General features: G+C 46.7%; 1 protein-coding gene across 1 annotated transcript in view; it reads right to left on the bottom strand.

The window, feature by feature from the left end:
* Positions 1-21,483, bottom strand: part of MAPK4 (mitogen-activated protein kinase 4) — a 178,327-nt gene extending 156,844 nt beyond the window's left edge. Inside the window, exon 1 of the mRNA XM_055417368.2 lies at positions 21,357-21,483. The gene's annotated coding sequence lies outside the window, so the exon portion shown is untranslated. The remainder of the gene's footprint in view (positions 1-21,356) is intronic.
* Positions 21,484-22,001: the final 518 nt, after the last annotated feature.

Below are 22,001 nucleotides of genomic sequence, written 5' to 3'. Positions count from 1 at the left end.
GCCCTGGGTAAGTCCCCAGACCGAAGGGTGGGGAGGTGGGGGGAGACAGCTGCCAGCAGGTGGCTGGACTAAGACGAGGATTTGGAATCTGTTTTCGAGGTAGGAGCGAGAGAGGGAAGAGTGACTCCCAGTTAGAACCAAAAAGGAGAAACTCAGACACACACCAGACAGACAACACGCAGAGACCATCCCTCCCCGACCTCATCCAGACTAAACAGTTGGAAATGTCCGATCCCTTCCACGCAGGCCCTTCATGTGGGGCTCACCTGTTCTAAGGTTGCCCTTGACGTTCATTTTAACTTAATTTTCCTCGAAACACAGCATCTCTATAGGGGAAGCACAAGACTGATTGCCTGGTTCCACTCTAAAAGTACACACAGCAGACACTCAAGAAATCAGCTAATACACCCACTGGAAATGATTTTGAGTGTCTGAAATACTGAGCAGAGGCAGAGGGTGATGCAAGGACAGGTGACGTAAAGGTCACATCCCCTGTGGCCTCATCACTTCCCAGGGGGATTCCCATGACAGTCTCCCTTGCCTCCTGTAGGCGCTTGCTCCCTGCAGCCTGTTTTCCAACTTGCAGGCGAAGCTGATGGTGTTACTTGCCTATCCTAAAACCCCTCAATGACCGTCCTGGCTTTTGGATCAGCCCAGACTCTTCCATGTGGAAACAGGCACCCCTGGGATCCAGCCCCTGCCTGCCTCTCCAGACTAAGTGCTCTGCTCCCCATCAGTCACCCTAAACCACGTAGGGCTCCCCACACCAGGCATGCTCATCTTCCCGCTCATCTTTGCTCACGCTGCCCCTGGAACTCTGCCCTACCTTCTTCACCTGGCAGTCCCCTAGTCATCCCCCGGGATCCCACCCCAGAATCATCTACTCCTGGAAGCCAACCCTGAGCCACACTCCTCCTGCCCATGTGTGTCCCAACGGAGCCCGGGCATTCCCTCCACTAAGCGGTCAGTACTGTGCTGTCCCTTTACTGCTGGTCAGCCACCCCCAAGACAAGCTGCTCAGTGAGGAACCACGTCTTCCTCTTCCTTGTAGTGACAAGGCTTGCACAACACCTAGATGTAGACATAATTTTGAAAAGTCAATTCACCATCAGTCCTACAGCTGGAGGTCATTTCAATTGATCCTGTGACCATTAGGTAAATTTGCAGCAATCAAGTAACGTCCTTTTGCTAAATCACACAGGTGCCATCTGGGTCCTTCCTCCTACATCACACATGCAAATTCTTGGCCCCACCCCTGTCCAACCGAATCAGAAAGTCTGGGAGCTGCCCCAGTGATCTGTAGTTTAACACAACTCCAGGGGATTCTGATCCACTCGAGTTTCAGCATCAGTGCCCTAGAGCCTTCAAAGACCAATAGGAGGGAGGGTTCAGATTTTGCCCTGTAAGCAGCTGTGGTGAACTCCCTGCCTGGCAGTCTCCCCCTTTCCAGGGTGGTGGAGCCTCTCCATGGCTGAAAGCAGCTGCCTTCACCGAGGCCAGATGCGGAAATACTTCCCCTCCCAGTACCCCTTGGACTAATCAAGAATCACCTAGGGAACAAAGGAAACCAGGCAACCCTGTGCTCTGGGCTCCAGAGAGCTCTCCCTAACCCTGGGCGGGGTGGGCTGGGAGGGCCCTCGCAGATGCTGGCTGCCCGGGACAGAGTTCACCTCAGGCTGAATCCAGGACTGGAGCACTGAGATCTCACAGAAGCCAGTTTCTGGTTGTTTTTCTTTAAAACACAACATGGGACACATCAGGAGAGTGACAGGCAGGTTGCCCCGCCCATCACAAGCAGATATAATGGAACAGAGCAATTAGGAAGATCTTGGCTGTCAGTTTCAGCTGGAAAGTTCACTAGCGGCCACAACAAAGGCTATGGTTGTGAGCTGAATTGATGAGGTTTTTGACACCCCACTCTCCCCCCAAATCACTGCATCATATATACAGACCTGCAGAAAGGCCCGAAGAACAAGGAATGTACAATTTTTCAGCACTGACTTTTCTTACAAGTTCTTCCATCTAGTTTTCATTTCAGAGTGAACCACTTTTCTGGAGAACCTACTATGCACAAGGTAACCAGGCCTCACTCACTAACCCAGTGGACTGCAACCTTGACCGCGTATCAGAATCACACGGCAGGGGTAAGGGGGCTGAAAAGATTCTGATGACTAGACAAGACCCCAGACCAATTAACCCAGGGTGTCTGGAGTCAGACCCAGGCGTCAGTAATTTGGTGAACCACGGTTTTAATATGGATGTCTGGACTCCATCCCAAACCATGTACATCAGAATCTCAAGAGCTGGAGCCTGGGCATATATGTATCAGGGCTAACAAAGTGCTAGCCGCTCAGTTGTGTTCGACTGTTTGCAACCCCACTGGCTGTAGTCCACCAGGCTCCTCTGTCCCTGGGATTCTCCAGGCAGGAATACAGGAGTGGGTAGCCATTCCTGTTTCCAGGGGATCTTCCCGGCCCAGGGATCGAACCCGAGTCTCCTGCTTTGTAGGCAGATTCTTTACAATCTGAGCCACTACAGAAGCCCTGTGTGTATATTATGCATGTGGGGATACGCACATGCATGTACATGCTTATACACGTATGCATCTGTATACACATGTGTGCATATGCTTATGGTTATATACCCATGCATACATACACACATATGTACAGACATACATATATAGTCCAGGTGATTCTAATATAGTCAGTCAAGGCCGAGAACCACTCCACAGACCACTAACTCCCAAATTCGACTGCACTTTTAGAATTCTCTTTTCAACTATTTCAAACCTTAGGCCACATCCCAAACCAGCTGGATCACAAGCTCGATCGGGGGTGGTGGACTGGACACAGACCTCAGTGATTTTTGAGGGTCCCTAGATGATTCCAACATGCAGACAAGTTTGGAGAGCACAGCACAGACTCCAATCTCCAGAAAAGCTGGGCCGGTCTTCTGCTATTTTTACCGTAACTCTCCTACAGCACCTACCGTAAATATCTGTTGAACTGAATTGAATTTTTAAAGATGTCTGTTCCCCTGATGTCTTTTGCAACTATGTCTACTGGAGCTGGTGCTTTTGAGGACTGTATGAATCCCATAGGCGGTGGCACAAAAAAGAATGTACTTCATAAAAAGGCATTCTATCTCATTAGTGAATCCGACACCCAGGGCTCCCCCAGTCCTCACACTTTTGATACTGTCGCCCTATTTGGAATTTATCCTTCTGTTTCTCCTCTGCATAGCTTCAGACAAAAAAAGAAAAAGAAAAAAAAGGTCTTTCCAGCTCCCTTCTCAGCATATTTGAAAACCGGGAATCACTTTTGAGCACTCAGGTACCCAGGGGTGAATTTAGGGACTGGAGGACTCGTCACTCCTCATTTAAGAGGAGAGCAGGTGGCTTATTCACCAAGCCAGGAATGGCTCGCATTTTAAAAAGCCAACAAGTAAGACAGAAAACACTATTAATTCCTCGTTCGCAACTTTGATGCTATGCACCTAGATTTGCCCACAAGCCAGGGTGATTTGACTCTACTGCAAATGCTCAAGGTGGGATTACTTAACATCTAAAAGATTCCTACTCCCAATCCTTTTGTGGAAATGCTGGCATGTATATACCAAGTTTGCTTTAAAAGGAAGTAAACTGCAAAATCATTCACTAAAACATGGGAAAATCAGCTCAATACCTCATTTTCTTTTTGAGGTTACCACTTCATGGTTACTGCTTTAAGTGTGACCTATCTTTTGCCGACATTGACCATTCATCTAAACGCCTGATGACCAGAAGAATAAGTGTCTGTAATGATTGCTGCAGCCGGAGCCGGGCTGGGCTGAAAGAGAACTGTCCTCTGATACCAAGTCACCTCTCACTCCCTGTGTGATCTTGAGCCACTTATTTGATCTTCAGGTTCCTCATTTCCAAAACAAAATAAATACTCACAAAGATGGCTTTCTTCCAGCTCAAATATTATGTGGCTTGAATTCTCTTGTGGACAATGATATTAGTCGTGTGAAAATGGCTTTTACTATTTTGTTTTCCTAAAAACGGATTATTATGTAGGAGAAAGTACCTTGAGTCTCCGATTGCATAAAACAAAGATTAAAACTAATATATGCATCAAATGGACCAGACACAGAAAGGCTAGAGAAAGAAGAGAGACAGCCTAGGGTGATAAAAATTAATGAGGAAAACAATTACACATCTAACCATGATATAAGACAGAATGAAATAGATGCTATGGCATGAAACAGCTTGGAATATCTTTTTAATGTCCAAAATAAATGGCCAAGTTCTTTCTACAATGGTTAAAGGAACACTGAACTTGACTTCCAGTTCTGAACTTCATGGGTAGTGAACATGTCACCTCTGATAAGTCACCTATCTTTCTTAAGTTTCAGTCTTTTCACCTGTAAAATGGGAATCATATAATACCAGTCCAACATACTGGATAGTGCCATTGTGAGGCTCAAAGGAAACACAGGCATGAGAGGGATTGAAAATATGCTACATGAGATAAGTTACACGAAACCATGGAGGATGACATAACTGAGTCGATATAGACCTGGGTCTGATGACTCAAAAAAGCTAGAATTTCCACTGAGGAAGGAATCCAGAGGTTAAATTCAGAGCTGCAGGATCTCATGTACAGTGGCTTCTTTGCTTTTTTCTACTTTCTTCATTTTTTCCCATATTTGCTTATTAAATAAAAATATAGGTCATGCGAAAAATTAAATAGTACAGAAAAGTGTAAAATTTAAAGATCCCTTCCCTCACCTCTGCTCCTGCTTCACTGACTACACTCAAGCCTCTGACTGTGTGGATCACAACAAACTGGAAAATTCTTCAAGAGATGGGAATACCGACCACCTGACCTGCCTCCTGTGAAACCTGTATGCAGGTCAAGAAGCAACAGTTAGAACCGGACATGGAAAAACAAATTGATTCTAAATTGGGAAAGGAGTATGTTAAGGCTGTATATTGTCACCTTGCTTATTTAACTTATTTTCAGAGTATATCATGTGAAATGCCAGGCTGGATGAAGCTCAAGCCAGAATCAAGATTGCCAGGGAGAAATATGTAGATGACACCACCTTTAAGGCAGAAAGTGAAGAGGAACTAAAGAGCCTCTTGATGAAGGTGAGAGAGGAGAGTGAAAAAGCTGGCTTAAAACTCAACATGTAAAAAACAAAGATTATGGGATCCAGTCCCATCACTTCATGGCAAATAGATGGGGAAACAATGGAAACAGTGACAGATTTTATTTTCTTGGACTCCAAAATCACTGCAGATGGTGACTGCAGCCATGAAATTAAAAGACACTTACTCCTTGGAAGAAAAGCTAAGACCAACCTAGACAGCATATTAAAAAGCAGAGACATTACTCAGTCGACAAAGGTCTGTCTAGTCGAAGCTATGGTTTTTCCAGTAGTCATGTATGGATGTGAGAGTTGGACCATAAAGAATGCTGAGCGCTGAAGAATTGATGCTTTTGAACTGTGGTGCTAGAGAAGACTCTTGAGAGTCCCTTGGACTGCAGGGAGATCCAACCAGTCCATCCTAAAGGGAGATCAGTCCTGAATATTCATGGGAAGGACTGATGCTGAAGCTGAAGTTCCAATGCTTTGGCCACACGATGCAAAGAGCCAACTCACTGAAAAAGACCCTGATGCTGGGAAAGATTGAGGGCAGGAGGAGAAGGGGATGACGGAGGATGAGATGGTTGGATGGCATCACAGACTCAATGGACATGGGTTTGAGCAAGCTCTGGGAGATGGTGAAGGACAGGGAAGCCTGGTGTGCTGCCGTCCACGGGGTCGCAAGGAGTCGGACACGACTGAGCAACTGAACACCACCGCCTGTGTGACCAGTTACTTCTTGCTTTGCCACTGCTCACCATGTCCTTCCAAAAAAAGCTTCTGGTTACCCCATAATCACCACTATGTACGTATATATTCCTGATTCTACTCCCTGTGTCCATAGCTATCCGCCTCCTGTTCCAGGTATCCATTACCGGACAGGAAAGATCTTATTTCAAACAATCGCAGTTTAAGACAATATAGTTTTCGATTACTGAAATCTGACATAGCTTCGAGTGGTGATAATTAAATAATAATGCCCTTGTTATTTCTTACCAACAGGAAAGGTGGAACAGAAGATGAGAAGGTTATTTAATATACTGTGGTGGCGCTGGTGGTTTAGTTGCTAAATCCTCAACTCAGGGGTGCAGAGCAAAACAGTATTGTTTGTTGGTGAAATAAAATTCAGCTGCTAAAGGACCTATACATAGAGCTTTGGTTCTGGGGATCTGTTTCTGAATAAATCAGAGAGAGAAATCAAAGGATTTTTTTTTTAACCTCCTCTTATTCTTTAAATGCATTTCAGGTTCAAAGACTGCTCATAAAAAGGGGGTTTTCAGGATTAACAAATTCAGCGAATGACTCCTGAAGAATGAAAGCACGCACAAAAATTTAGAAACAAGACATCAAGCTTGCTGCTGCTGCTGCTGCTGCTAAGTTACTTCAGTCGTGTCCAACTCTGTGTGACCCCATAGACGGAAGCCCACCAGGCTCCCCCGTCCCTGGGATTCTCCAGGCAAGAACACCGGAGCGGGCTGCCATTTCCTTCTCCAATGTGTGGAAGTGAAAAGTGAAAGTGAAGTCACTCAGTCGTGTCCGACCCTTAGCGACCCCACGGACTGCAGCCTACCAGGCTTCTCCATCCATGGGATTTTCTAGGCAAGAGTACTGGAGTGGCTTGCCATTGCCTTCTCCCATCAAGCTTATAGCTAAAATAATAAACTATGAGCATTTTCCTGCTGGACTCCTACTCCTTATTGCCCCTCATCTAGAGACCTAACAAAATTAGTTAAGGATCTAAGCCTTTTGTTTTTAATCTCCATTCAGCTCAAGAAAACAGTGAAGTATAGGCAAATTTTTACAGTTTTTTAGGCCACGACATGCCCAGAACTATTTACTAGACAAATTCTCACAGCGCAGAAAAAGAAAATTCTCTCTCTCTCTCTACTCTGTACACACTAAAGTTCTCCCTGTCCATTTGATGGCCCGTATTTCACTGGCTTTATTACACAGCAGATGGGTGGGTTGTTAGAGTAATTGGTCAAGACATTTTCATTTTCGCTCCTTCTTTCCAGAAAGCTCAAAACAGTCACTGTGGTTACTCTATTGTTAGCATACTTCTCATCTCCTCTTCTGAGTGGTTTACTGCAATCATCTTCCTTATTCTCTTCTTACCAATAAAATCACTGCAGATTTCTGAATTTCTCTGTCCCTTTTGTTTCTGTTGAAAGAGCTATCACACTTTACTGTTCTGAGTCTTCTAGAAAGTTCTGACTATTTGGTAAAAAGTTTGGTAAAAGGTACTATCGTTACCGGGGCTTCCCAGGTGGCACTAGTGGTAAAGAACCCACCTGCCAATGCTGGAGACGTAAGAGATGCGGGTTCGATCCCTGGGTCGGGAAGATCCCCGGGAGGCGGGCAGGGCAACCCACTCCAGTGTTCTTGCATGGAGAATCCCATGGACAGAGGAGACTGGCGGGCTACAGTCCATAGGGTCGCAAAGAGTTGGACGTGACTGAAGCGACTTAGCATGCACGCACACTATCACAGACACATTCTGAAGGCAGTGTCCAGCTCTCTATGACAAGCACAGAAATTTGCTCAGCTGACTCTGTCTGAACTTCCTGTGGTTCTCACACATGTTATTGAAATCACAGCATATTATCTATTAGCAGACAAAACGGTCTCAAAATGGCTGGGAAAATCCTCAACTTCAAATAAATGGAAAATCTGATGTTAGAAATATAGAAATGGCCTTGATGTCAAAATAATTATACCTCTTTAGAAAAATCAGCTTAAGGGTCTAAGTTACTGGTAAATAAAGGAAGCTGGCTTGTACCTAAAATGAATCATGCTGGAGGAATTAATTCACTTCCTTTCAGGCTGAAGAGTTTTCAGACGTCTTGGTTCATAAGTTCTTATTGTTGGTGGGTTTTCTGGTAGTTCTGCCTCCAAAAATAATCATGGGAGGGCACATTTTCTGGGAGAATAGAAAATTTGCTTCTTCAAAATTAATTAAGTCATTTATAATTTCTTCCAAAGGGATCAGTTACAATCTAGAATTACTTAGGAATGGAATGACAGACTTGTTGCTTAAGGACAGTTATTCTTTTAACTATCTTTAAAAAACTATTTGTGTATTTATCAGTTTATCTGTTTGGCTCCTCTGGGTCTTAGATGCAGCATGCAAACTCTTAGTTGCAATGTGTGAGATCTAGTTCCCTGACCAGGGATTGAACCCAAGCCCCCTACATTGGGAGTGCAGAGTCTGAGCCACTGGACCACTAGGGAAGTCCCTGCTGCTGCTGCTGCTAAGTCACTTCAGTCGTGTCCGACTCTGTGTGACCCCATAGACGGAAGCCCACCAGGCTCCCCCATCCCTGGGATTCTCCAGGCAAGAACACTGGAGTGGGCTGCCATTTCCTTCTCCAATGTGTGAAAGTGAAATCGCTCAGTCGTGTCCGACCCTTAGCGACCCCACGGACTGCAGCCCACCAGGCTCCTCCATCCATGGGATTTTCTAGACAAGAGTACTGGAGTGGCTTGCCATTGCCTTCTCCGAGGGAAGTCCCTAAGGACAGTTATTAAAAGCTAACTGGAGGGTTTCCATCTCTAGCAATATGCATAGTTATATGCAATATGTTACAATAGTTATATGTAATCTTTCCTATGTGTGAAATATTGTAAAAGTAAATGAAAATCCAAATAAGCTGAATAAATCATCATGGAATACACAAAAGGTAAGAGGTGGTCTCCGAACAGGTGATGGGGATACCCTACCCCCCACAATCAAGCCTTTCTAGAAAGACAGATCCCTGATAACATACCTTTCATCACTATACCCAATGGCTACTCTCCTGACCTGCAGTCCCCTGGGCAGAAGCAATTTTCTGAGAGGACAGTTTTAAAGTTTTCAGGGAGAAAAAAAAATTAGAGCCCAAAATAAACACAAGAGCCCTCCCCCTTCAAAAAAGCAAAGGGGGCTCTGGTTTGGTGGGAGGGAGAGCTTGCTGCCATTCCGTGCCCCTTCACCCAACCTTTTCAAACTCAACTGAGAGTTTGAAACTCACGGTAAATTTCTCTGGCTTCATGAAAGCTGCTGGGAAAACATCTATAAGAGTTGGATTGAGGCAGGGGGAAAATACAATTGGCAGCTGATTTTGAGAAAACATAGGTAACCATATGCCTTTGAAAAGCCAGAAAGGAATACAGAGCTTCTTTTGAAAAACAAGATTTAAGAAGAGTCCTCTGGAAAGGCCACCCTGAGCCTTATGGACACAACAGGTCAGTTTCTGCAAAGAATAGCCTCGGCCAGGGGTGAGAAGTTCCACTCTCCAAATGGAAATGCCGGGGCTCATGCTGAAGGGAAGAAACCTCACCTAGCTCAAATATGGTCTAGTTTTTTGTTTTACTTCCTAACAGTTGCTGGAACACAAAGCATCTTGCTCCCTCATCGGGGTCCTTGGTCCTAAATCCCCATCTCTGCAGGACAGTATGAATGAGAAGGAAGAAGCTGGACGGAAATTGATGACAGATGGGGATCCAGAAGCAACTCCTAGAACCGCTTTCTCTGCCAAGTTACCCACCTTATTAAGAAAAGCCTGCGGAATTCGTCTCTCTTATATAGGGAAATATATCTATATTTAGCTATATCCAGTTTGTGGAAATGTATTCATCCCAACCTCCACTTTCCAGTTACAATGCAGATGACATACTAGGAGCGGATGGAGGAAGTTCCCTAACCATGAGCTAGCAAAGAGCAGCTGGTATTCCATACTCTTCTGTCTGTCTCTAAGACAGATGAGATTCACTACTGCCTCCTTCCGACAGTGATCAACTGCATAATCAGAACCAACCTTCCCAGTGACCACAACAAAGAAACCCAGATGAAATGCTTTAATTATTCCTAGAAGTTTCCCAGGTGGAGCTGTGGTAAAGAATCCACCTGCCAATGTAAGGGGGATGCAAGAGACTGGGATTTGATCCCTGGGTCAGGAAGATCCCCTGGAGGAGGACATGGCAGCCCACTCCAGCATTCTTGCTTGGAGAATCCCATGGACAGGGGAGCCAGGTGGGCTACAGTCCATGGGGTTGCAAAGAGTCAGACATGACTGAGCATCTGAGCACACAGCACAGAAAACTATCAAAAAGCTTACAAGAGAGAGAGGGATCCAGGCTTCAGATCTGGAATATGAGCCTGCGATTGGCCCTAGGTCTTAGAAGCCACTCTTACGGAGCTGGGGAGAATCTGTCAAGCAGGAAGAGAGAGCTGGAAAGCTGAGCATCACCTTCACAGCCTCACAGGGTTAGGGACCCAGAGCATCCACAAGGTTAAAGCCTGACAAGCCACCTCACGCCTATGGTTGGGATCTCAATGACTAAGCCCTACAAGTAAGAGAAAACAAAAAGTAAACTTCCAGTCATCTGAGTGGCCTAGAAAATCTCAAGTGTCCAAACTGATCCGGGATTGCTGGGACCTGGAAAGCCTGCAGAGGTTATTTAACAGGCTCTCTAGAACTCTTGTCATGTTTATAATCATTCAAAGCCTCAGATTATTTCATTTCATCAACCTTCAGTACCGCTAATTATATGATGCTCTATTTTTTTTTAGGTATGAGCCAATGAAAAAGGGGAAAATGCTACCAACTGTAAACATACATCGTGATCAACTGTAAATTACATCTGAATTTCAGAGATTAAAATGTGAAAAAATGTACTTAATTGATGAAATATGGTATTTATACAAATTTTTTTTTTCAAAACCACATCTAACACACATTCAAAGATAACAAGGCACACGAGGAGATACAATGACAGAAATACAAACCAACATGAGAATTAGGACAAACACCAAACAGAACAGACATACCCCAGATGGAAAAATTACCAGACACAGAATGTAAGATAACGATACAGTACTTAACTATGCTCACGGTGATAGAAATTGGGCTTAAAAATTTCAGAACAAGGAACCATGACTATATAAAGCAACGTCAAAGATCTGAAAAAGCTAAAAATTCTAGAACTGAAATTCAGTAACTGAAATTCAGACTGCAACAGATGGATTTAACTGCAGATTAGACCCAGCTGAAGAGACACAGTGAAACTTAGAAGACAGGTCAGAAGAACTACCAGATGTAGCTAGGAGATATGAAAAGGATGGATAAGCAGAAGAGAGGCTAAGAGACATAAAAGTTAAGACGACGTGTAAGGTAGCAAAATTACCTCGCACCACAAAGTTCTCCCGGTAATAGGCAGTGGAGTTCAGAAAAAGTTGCTCATTTCCCAAGCCCAGCTTCCTCAAAGACTAATGGAGGCAGGTCCCTTTGGGGAAGACTCAGAGATTGGACAACAGTGGTTGAAAGCTGTAATGTTGTGGAACTTCCCTGGGGGGCCAGTGGTTTAGAATCCGCCTGCCAATGCAGGGGACACAGGGTCGATCCCTGGTCCAGGAAGATTCCGTATGCCATGGGGCAACTAAGCCTGTGTGCCACAATTATTGAGCCCGTACGCCCTAGAGCCTGTGCTCTTCAACAAGAGAAGCAACAAGAAGTCCATGCACTGCAACTAGAGAAAGCTGACACACAGCAACAAAGACCCAGCACAGCAAAAATTGAAGATTCAATATTGTGATTTACAAGGAACATGTATCTGCCTGTTCAGATGAACAAAATATGTTTTCCATATCTATGGTCTTCATATCAATGGTTCCTGGCTCATAGCTCCCCAAACCCTTGGAATTTCCTGAGCCATATACGCAATGGGAATATCTTTTGTGACAATATTGTCCTCTGTCCTCAGATCCTGAAATTGCTTCAGAGCCAGAAAGGTGAAATGGGTGTCTCCGTATTCATGATAAACCCCATTCCAGCACACCTGGGTTTATATTCATGAGGCGATTTTGGAAAGTACCTAGGGATGGGGGTTGGTCGTCAAGGAAACCAACCATGGAAAAAGAGATGGAACTTTCAGTCCCACTCCCTGATTTCCAGGTTGGGGCAAGGAGCTGGAGATTGAATCAACTACCAGTGGCCAGTGATTTGACCAATAATGCCTTTGTAATGAAGCCTCCATAAAAATCTAAAAGGTTTGGAGAGTTTCCAGGTAGGAGAACAAGAATGCTTCCACATGCCACCATGCTGGGCCCCAAACTCCACGAGGACAGAACCTCCTATGTTAAGGCCCTCACCCTGGCTAGCTCTTCATCTGGCTATTGATATGCATACTTTAACATCCTTTGTAATAAACCAGTAATCTAGCCATTTACTCAATGGCTTTTCCTATGTCTGCTACCACTCTAGCAAATTAACTGAACTCAAGGAGGGAGTCATGAGAACCTCTGATTTAACTTCCCTGGAGGCTCAGACAGTTAAGAGTCTGCCTGCAAAGTGGGAGACCCAGGTTCAATCCCTTTGGAAGATTCCCCTGGAGAAGGAAATGGCAACCCACTCCAGTATTCTTGCCTGGAGAATTCCATGGACAGAGCCTGGCGGGTCACAGTCCATGGGGTCACAAAGAGGCGGACATGACTAAGCGACTAACACTTTTCACTTTTGTCAGAGACACAGGTGACAATTGTGCGACTGAGCCCATAACCCATAGATCTGATGCTGTCTCAGGTAGACAGTGTTAGAATCAAGCTGAACTTCAGGACACCCAGCTGGTGTCACAGAGAATTTATCAGATGTGTGGGGAAAACCCCATGTATGCTGGAATTGGTGATCAGAACCCTTTAAAAGGTATATGGGACCACCGTTATTTTACCTCTCTGCACATCATTCTCCTCATATCTAAATGGATATAGTAAAACAGCACCCACTTCACAAAGTAAGGATTGCGAATTCAGTGCCTGGGAAGCACTGAATAAGTGCTCACTGCCTGTGGGCTGAGGATGGAGCTCCCTGTCCACCCGGGTTTGCTTCCAAGCCCCAGAATGGAACAGGCAGCTCCATCACTACGACGAAGAGTTCAGCCTGAAATACAGCCTGTGAAGTATTGCAACTGTGGAACATTAGGGTTAGATGGAACCCTTCATAAAATATCCATGTAATCAGAGGTTTATTGTTTTCCTCTTTAAAAATGGGTTTTCTACAAGCAGATCAATTTTTTTTAAAGCACTAAACCCAAATAGAAAAGTAGATAATTAACAAAAAATACAAACAAGTAACAATTCTCACAGAGAAATGTTTAGCCATGTTGGTAACCAAAATGCAAATGAAAGCAACATATTTTTCACCTTAAATAAATAGCTGAAAAGAATAAAAGACCCTATGTTGTCAATGATATGGTAAAATCACTTCCAGTTCTGGAAAGCAAGGTATTAACATGGTGCATTCCCCTGGCTGACTAATTTCACTATCTGGAAATATTTACTAAGAAAACAATCCTAATTGTAGAAAAGTATAAGTGCAAAGCTACTCACTGTCATGACACAGTGATCAGAGTCAGGAGAAAATAATGACCACTAATAACAAAATGGCTCAGAGGTTAAAGCGTCTGCCTCCAATACAGGAGACCTGGGTTCGATCCCTGGGTCGGGAAGATCCCCTGGAGAAGGAAACAGTAACTCACTCCAGTATTCTTGCCTGGAGAATCCCATGGATGGAGAAGCCTGGTAGACTACAGTCCACGGGGTCGCAAAGAGTCAGACACGACTGAGCGACGGAATGAAAAAATAACAAAATACTGTAATAAGTTAACAGGGTTCCAAAGCACTGAATTACATAGTCATTAAAAATATGTTTACAAAACATTTGTAATAATATGGGAATTGCTTATTACAATATTAGCTGAGAAAAAGCAAGATAAAAAATTAAAATTAAATGCATGGGTTTCCCAGGTGGCGCTAGTGGTAAAGAATTCGCCTGCCAACGTAAGAGACTTAAGAGATGCAGGTTGGATCCCTGAGTCTGGAAGATTCCCTGGAGACGGAAATGACAACCCGTTCCAGTATTCCTGCTTAGAGAATCCCATGAACAGAGGAGCCTGGCAGGCCACAGTTCATAGAGTCGGATACGACTGAAGCAACTGAGCACAACACAACACAGCATCATCTCAACTGTGTTTAAAAATGAGCTGAGGAAAAAACATTAAAAATAAACAGAGCACAATATGATCAGATCAGTCTATCACAGGTAGAAGGGTCATTTTCATTCACCTTGCTGCTTCCCATAACAAATCCGTATTCCTTTCCCCAATAGGGAAATAAATGTTTGCATTTACCGTAAAGACAATATAAAACAATATTCAGTTCAGTTCAGTCGCTCAGTCGTGTCCGACTCTTTGCGACCCCATGAATCACAGCACACTAGGCCTCCCTGTCCATCACCAACTCCCGGAGTTCACTCAAACTCACCTCCATCGAGTCGGTGATGCCATCCAGCCATCTCACTCTCTGTCGTCGCCTTCTCCTCCTGCCCCCAATACCTCCTAGCATCAGAGTCTTTTCCAGTGAGTCAACTCTTTGCATGAGGTGGCCAAAGTATTGGAGTTTCAGCTTTAGCATCAGTCCTTCCAGTGAACACCCAGGACTGATCTCCCTTAGAATGGACTGGTTGGATATCCTTGCAGTCCAAGGGACTCTCAAGAGTCTTCTCCAACACCACAGTTCAAATTTTCGGCAATCAGCTTTCTTCACAGTCCAACTCTCACATCCATAAAGAAAGTTAGAAGTGTTTTTTCAAAAATTTTATTGAGATGTAATTGACATGTAACATTGTATTAGTTTCAGATGTAAAACAATGATCCAATATTTGTATATATACCAGGAATGTTTACCACAATAAGTCATCACCATGAGAAGCTACAATTTTTTTCTTGTGATGAGAACGTTAAAGATCTATTAGCAACTTTCAAACATATAATACAGCATTGCCAACTATAGTCACTGTGCTGTACATAGGAAGTTTTATAAAACAATCTCGTTCCACTAATTCAACTGTTTCAGTTTTTATTCAGTGTGACCTGTACGCGCACACACCTTTGGCACAGATGTAATCAGTCTGAATCAGCGATTAGTTCTATCAGGATTAGGTGACATGTAAATGAGACAAGTTAGCAAGCTCTTTTCCTTCTTGGCTCTTCCTCCACCAACATTCACCTGGAAAGATGGAAAGCCTGAAATATAGAGGAGTTTTCTTTGTTTTATTAAGTTTTTAAGTACTCGAGTTATTTCCCCAGTGGTACTGAGTGTCCAAGAGAATGGGACAAACTCATGACTCCTTGCCCAGCCATGGCCCTGACCTCTGCATGACCTTGGAAAACCACCTAACGTCTCTCAGCCTCAGTTTCCCCATTTACACAGTGGGGCAAGGAGAGCTGACTGACCCCCAAGATCCCTTGCAGCTCTACATTCTTAGATAATGTGTAAATTTGACCCCAAATCTCCAAACTGATCTTGATTCTTGAAAAGTTTTATAAAACTTGAATCACTTCAAACAGAAAAACTACTAATTTTTAAAAGAATCCCTCCTACATCAAATAAGAGTCTTTATTTTTGTTAAATGTAGACAATGGCAATATTGGCAGATCAGTTTCATGCATAGCCAGGCACATTTAGATACAAATCATAGCACCTTCTCTTCCTCCTTGAAAATAAGTCAGTTTAGATTAAGGAAAAAGACTGTAGGTGAATGAAAAGCCTGAAATATGGAGGGGTTTTATTTGTTCGTTTTGTTAAGTATTTCAGTACTCGAGTTATTTTCCCACCTTGCCCCCAGAAGGTATTTCCTATGACAGGAAAAGTCTCACCCCACACTGGGGTGGTCCAAAATAGAAGTCTAAATCCAAATCTTACTGTAAACTTTTCAAATACGATTATAGTAACCCCAAAAAGAGTTTTAGTCACTTTCAGAAGCAATTCCTTGGGCAGCAGACCAATCTCACTTACAAGGTCCATTAAGTTACCTTAATCTACTGGACAGAACTCAAGAATCCTGCGGCTAAACTGGAACTAGCCATGCCCCTTCTTCCATCCTACAAAGATGCAGTTGCTGCTAACGCTGTGGAAGTTCTACTTTTGAAAGCAGATAGGAACAGAAGTACTGGCTACCCTGTGTTCAACCATCCTGTTTTGATCCCTGTGCTCTCCTGAAGTCAAGTCTTTGAGAAGCTTCTCTCAGCTCCTGACAGTCACGGGTAGCAGCGTTCCTGTTTGTGCAGCCACTGCCGTCAATGATGCCCAGAGGCAGCTTCACCTGAAGCAAATGAAACTGAAGCCTCAGAGCCCCATCCAGGGCCCGTGAAGCGCCCCAGCACACACTCACGTGGTCACTGTCTTTCATAAACAGGACTCATCAGTTTACACAAGCATCCTATCCCACCAGACCTGGATCCTCACCCACCACTTCCCACCTCCACTACCACCCACTAGCCAATGTCCCAGCAGTGGGCTGGGATGACCCTGTGGGCAATCGTAGTTGCCAACGGTGGTTCTACTACCTGCATTTCTGCTATATAAATCAAACACATGCTAGGGGAAGAAGCTGAGAGGTGTTTTGTGGGCTTTTTTTTTGGGGGGGGGGGGCGGTTGTTGCTTTGTCTCAAAAGATTGACTGATGACCAGATTAGGATATGTGACCTGCAAAGGATGTTTATTCTGATTTACGAAATTATTCACATGGAAAATGCCACAATGTACATTACACACTTGTGGGCCTCCCAGGTGGCTCTAGTGGTTAAAGAACTGGCCTGCTGATGCAGAAGATGTAAGAGACCCAAGTTCGATCCCTGCATCAGGAAGATCCCATGGAGGAGGGCATGGCAATCCACTCCAGTGTTCTTGCCTGGAGAATCCCATGAGCAGAGGAGCCTGGTGGGCTACACTCCATAGGGTCGCAAAGAGTCAGACATGACTGAAGTAACTCAGCACACACACACCTTATATTTACCAAATCACCTGTCTTGAAAACCAAGTTACAATAAAGGAGGCCTCTTCCAGAAAAGTGGGAATGGTAACCAGTAGCCCTCAGAACAGTTGTTCACAATAGGCGGTGATTCTGCTCCCCAGGGGACATCCGATAATAAATGGGGACACTTTTCATTGTCACAACTTGCGGAGGGGACGTGGGGAGCTACTGGCATCTATTGGGTCGAGGCCGGGGCTGCTGCTAAACATTCTACAATGCACAGGACAGGCCCCACAACGGATGTTCCAGCTCATGATACCAAGAGTGCTTGGGTTGAGAATCCCAGCCTTAGAATAATGGCATGTGTAGGGAAGGAAGAAAGAATCCTGTTTGGAAAAGGATTAACCTTTAAAGGACAGAGCGAGTGAAGGCCGGGTTGACAGCACATGCAGGACTGCTCTGTGACCTCGGCCGCCACGCCGGCCACCAAGCAATGAAGGCTCCAGACTTTTGTGGACTGTGGGACCACAGGGACCTTTGCAAGACTGGCTTCATGAGAAGGTGGTAGCAGCGTCATTTCAGAAGCACCAGGAAAGGCACTTCACCTCCCCAATTACCTCCAACAGCCACTTGTCTATGCCTGAAATCTCATGGTGGATAAAGCCTTTCATTCCATAATGAGGTTGAAAGCACAAGGACAGAACAGTGACCTATACTCCTAGTCAAGGGAAAGGGGTTGGTGACAGGTTGGTTTTGCCCTGAGTTTTCATACAGTGAAAGGCTCCGAGGAGCTGAAAGAGGTAGAGAGGGAGAAAGGTCAGGCCCTGAGGAAGTAGGGAAAGGGGGAAGGAATGAACAATCCAGGGTTCTAGAATAAAAGTCACCTACCCTGCAGACTACGCCCAAGCCTCCAGGGAGGGAAGGATGTAGAGAAAAGACCAAGTCACATTCTTGGCTTTGAAGAAGATTACAATCAAGTTCAGCTCAGGTGAAAAAAACCCTAGGAATGTTTGAAAGAATGGTAGGGATGCAGTGTTCCCTGCAGCTGGAACAGGAGACAAGGGTTCTCACCAGCCACCAGCCATAGGAATTACAGTGAACGCCAGGCCATGCTGGGTGAAGCCCCCACCTGACACCTCACAAAACACTGGGCCCAGAGCTAAACGATTGGGCAGCGCTTCGAAACTCTTCCAGATAAAGAGCTAACAGATTTCTAAAGTGCTCAAAAGATGGTTGGTTTCCATCACACTTAGGCTAACCTCCTTTCCCTCAATTTAGAAGGGAGATCTTTGTTCATCTTCTTTGCCTATCTAAATCACATTCTGTCTTTCAAGGCCAGTTTATATTTTCCCTGTAATTCCTGATTTTGACTTTTTTTTTTTAATTAGAGGATAATTGCTTTACAATGTTACGTTGGTTTCTGTCATAGAATAATATGAATCGGTCATAAGTATACGTATGTCCGCTCCCTCGTTAACCTCCCACCCAGCCCCAACCCGCCCCTCTAGGTTGTCACAGAGCACCGTGTGGAGCTCCCAGTGTTCCACAGCGACCTCCCACTACCTGTGTTCCATATGGGAGGGTATGTTTCAGTGCTTTCTCAGTTCACCCCACCCTCTCCTTCCCCCACTCCCAGGGCCCCAGGTCTGCGCTCTGTGTCTCTGTTCCTGCCCTGCAAACAGATTCATTTTGACCTTTTTTCCCTCCCTCCTCTTATAAGTACAAGGCCTCCAAGTCATTCATCTAGTGCTTACTAAATTTCCTAGGTATCTTTCATAATGGGGCTACTTCCAGAAAAGATCTGAAGGGGGCTTCCAAGTTTATAACAAAAAATGAATAACTTGTAGATTTAAAAAAAAAAATAATTTTTTTTTTCCCAAGGGCGATTGGAAATGATTTGGGAAGAAAAAGATCAACCTACCAAGAAGCTAGAGAAAAGCAGTTACCAGGAACTGCTGGAGGCCAAGTTAAAAAGACTTAGGCCACCTGATGCGAACAACTGACTCATTGGAAAAGAACTTGATGCTGGGAAGGATTGAAGGCAGGAGGAGAAGGGGATGACAGAGGATGAGACAGCTGGATGGCATTACCGACTCAATGGACATGAGTTTGAGTGAACTCCAGAAGTTGGTGATGGACAGGGAGGCCTGGCGAGCTACAGTCCATGGGGTCGCAGAGTCAGACATGACTGAGTGACTGAACTGAAGTTAAAAAGACAACCATACTAGACACAGAGCAATTTCCCACAGTCTGATAAAAGGAAAGTCACAATTCCATGAGCACAGAATTTTGTTTTTGACATTAAATTCTAGAAAGACTTTGCTCCTAGCTTTTCACGTATGCTGCCCAAGCAGCCCGTTTATGTGTTTATCACAAGAACTCCTACTAGACTACATCATACCTACTAGTCTACATTTTCCTGAAGAGGCTGAGGACCCATGGTTTTCTTGCCAATCTGGATATTCCAGTGTGTCTCTAGATCCCATCAGAGTAACACACTTATCTAATCTCTTAGTAAGTAGGACCCTAAGACCATTTGATTCTGCCCTTACGTCCCCAGCCACCAGAAAGGTAGAATTTTAAACCCACTCTCAACAGGGTCGCGGTTTGGAGCCAGCAGCTGGGGGGGTCCATCCTGGCCCTATCTTCATGCCCTAACCCAAAAGCTTCCTGGCTTGATTGTCTCTTGTCTGTCTTTCTGCCCCACCATAGACTTTCCCCCCTCTAAGTTGTCAATGCTTTGCCTCATTAACCTTTGATTCCCTGCAATAACTACCACCGTGCTTTGCACAAAGGGAACTGCCTCCTCCCTCCTTATTTTTAAAGTGAGTAAACTGAGTTGGAAAGAGGTCCTTTTCATTATTCTGCCCTGCTCCCGTCTGATAAACCCCTCAAACTGGAGTGTGCCAGACCAGCTCTTCTCACACCACACAGCAAGCAGTCCGGGAAAGTTAAAGGCAGGTTACCAAAGGAACTGAAGTGTTCGAAGACATATTTTGGCTTCCTTGCCTCCACGTGACCCCCGCCCCCAAAGATACACTGGGCAGCCCTTCAGAAACAAAACAAAAACGACCTTGTACGCTGTAGTTGCTCAGTAAATATCTATTAAGACACGGTCAGAGCTTCGGTACCGTGAATACAGCAAGCACTCAATAAACTCCGCTAAACTGAAAAGTTCGTAACACACCTGCTCGGTACACAGCAGGTGCTCCATTAAGTATCTCTTAAGATAATCGTAGGGCTGCTGCCTTGCACACAGTAGGCCCCTATAAATGGCTATTAAATTGAATAGAAGCAGACGCTCGCTCCTCAGAGAACCCGGGCAGAGGTGACATTAATCAAGTCCCAGAAACAGATCCGTGAATGGCGATGCGCGTCTGGAGGAAGCGTTTGCGAGAGTGCGGGAGCGGCGCGTGACGGCGCGCGGCCGCGGCGGACATCCCACTCAGGAGGGCGGCCGACCCACTGCCTGCTCCCGAGCATTGATCAGTGATCGGGATCTCTTCCCCACTTGGGGACGGGAGACAGCTGCCGCCTCCAACTGTCACTTTGGGCTTGCACCTGGAGCTTCCGCCAAGGTCCCCCTCCCGGAGGTATTCGCCCGCCCCGGCTTCTCCCCGGATTCCCGAGAGTTCCCGGCAGAACAAAAGCAAAAAAAAAAAAAAAAAGGCAGCCGGGATTCCTTTTCTGACGGACGGCAGCCCGGGAAGAGGCTGGGGGAGCCGGCCGGGGACCACGCTGTGATGTCAAACCTTCTCCGCCTGCAGCCGCCCGCCCTCCCGCCGCAGATACGCGTTTGGGGTTCCCCCAGCAGGGAACGCGGCGGGGCTTCCTCCCTCCCCGGCGTCCGGAGCCCCCGCCCTGGGGCCGAGAAGGGGCAGGGTGGGCGCCTCGGTGGGGTGGGGCGTAGGGGGCACAATATTAACCCTGAACCTGACAGAGAGAAAGCTGGAAAGGAGGGTGCGAGGGGACTGGGGCAGACCCCATAACCGAGATCCAAATCTGAACTTGCAGTGCGAACCGCCCCTCGGCGCCCCAGAACGCGCCGAGCAGTCCTTGGAGATGGGGGTCCCCTCGCGGCAACCGGTCCCCACGACCTCCTCCCCTACACCCCCCGCCCCTCCGCCCCCAGGGAGCCCAGCGCCCACTTTCACTTCCAAGCCGCCGATCCAGGGTCCACACCCGCGCGTTCAGTCTGCGGAGCAAGGGGTCACAGAGGGCGGCCGCGCCGATCCCACGGGAGACGTCCCACCGCTCGGAAACTCGAGAGTGTGAAATTGGCTAGGGAATTTTTTAAAAAGGTGTAATGAGGGCTGCAGAGAGAGCGGGGAAGTGTCATCTCTTCCTTTCTCTCCGGCTCCTCGGGAGCCCGTGGAACTCCGAGAGGAGCAGGCAGCCGGGAGAAGAAAGAAGGCGCAGGGGGGAGCCACTTACCCAAGGCAGAGCCCGCGAGCGCGGCGGCCCGGGAGCGAGCGGCGCCTTTGTCTGCGGCCGCGGCGCCGGCGCGCTCTGCCCGGCCGGTCCCAGCCCCGGCGCGCGGCGAGCTCCCGCGGGTGCCCGGACAGCCCGGCGCGCGGCTCCGGCTCCGCCTGCCTCTCCGGCCCCGGCCGGGCTCCTCGCCGCCCCGCGCTCTCCGCCGCGGCTCCGCCCCGAGCCGGGCCCCGCCCCCGGCCCGCCGGGCCCCCACCTGCTGCGGCGGCGGGCGCGCGGGGGAGCCCGGCCTTGGGCGGCAGGGGGCGGCTGCCTCCCCCGCGCGCCCGGCTCCCTCCTCCCGTAAGCCCCGGGGCCGCTCCGCCGCGCGGTTCCGGGGCGGAGCGCGCGCAGTGTAGACCGGCCTTCTCCGACCCAGCCCTCTCTGAGGCACCCTCACCTGGTGGGCCGGGGACCCGCGTTCTCTGAGTCGAGCCCAGCTCCCCGGGGTAGCCTGCCCTTCCTGCCTGGACGCACGCTCCCCAGAGTTCTCCATCACCTTTGGAGCTCGTCCTCACTCCTCCCCGGGGGAGGAGACCCCCTTGAGCTCTGCCCGCGAGGGATGGGGCGGCGGGAAGCGGAGTGCTTCTGCGCTCGGCCGAAACCCTG

Source organism: Moschus berezovskii, chromosome 28 (genome assembly GCF_049115385.1).
Source record: "Moschus berezovskii isolate FMDL1 chromosome 28, NW_MosBer_1.0, whole genome shotgun sequence".
Lineage (NCBI taxonomy): Eukaryota > Metazoa > Chordata > Mammalia > Artiodactyla > Moschidae > Moschus > Moschus berezovskii.
Note: the sequence above shows the minus strand (reverse complement) of the source record. Positions and strands in the feature narration are given on the sequence as shown.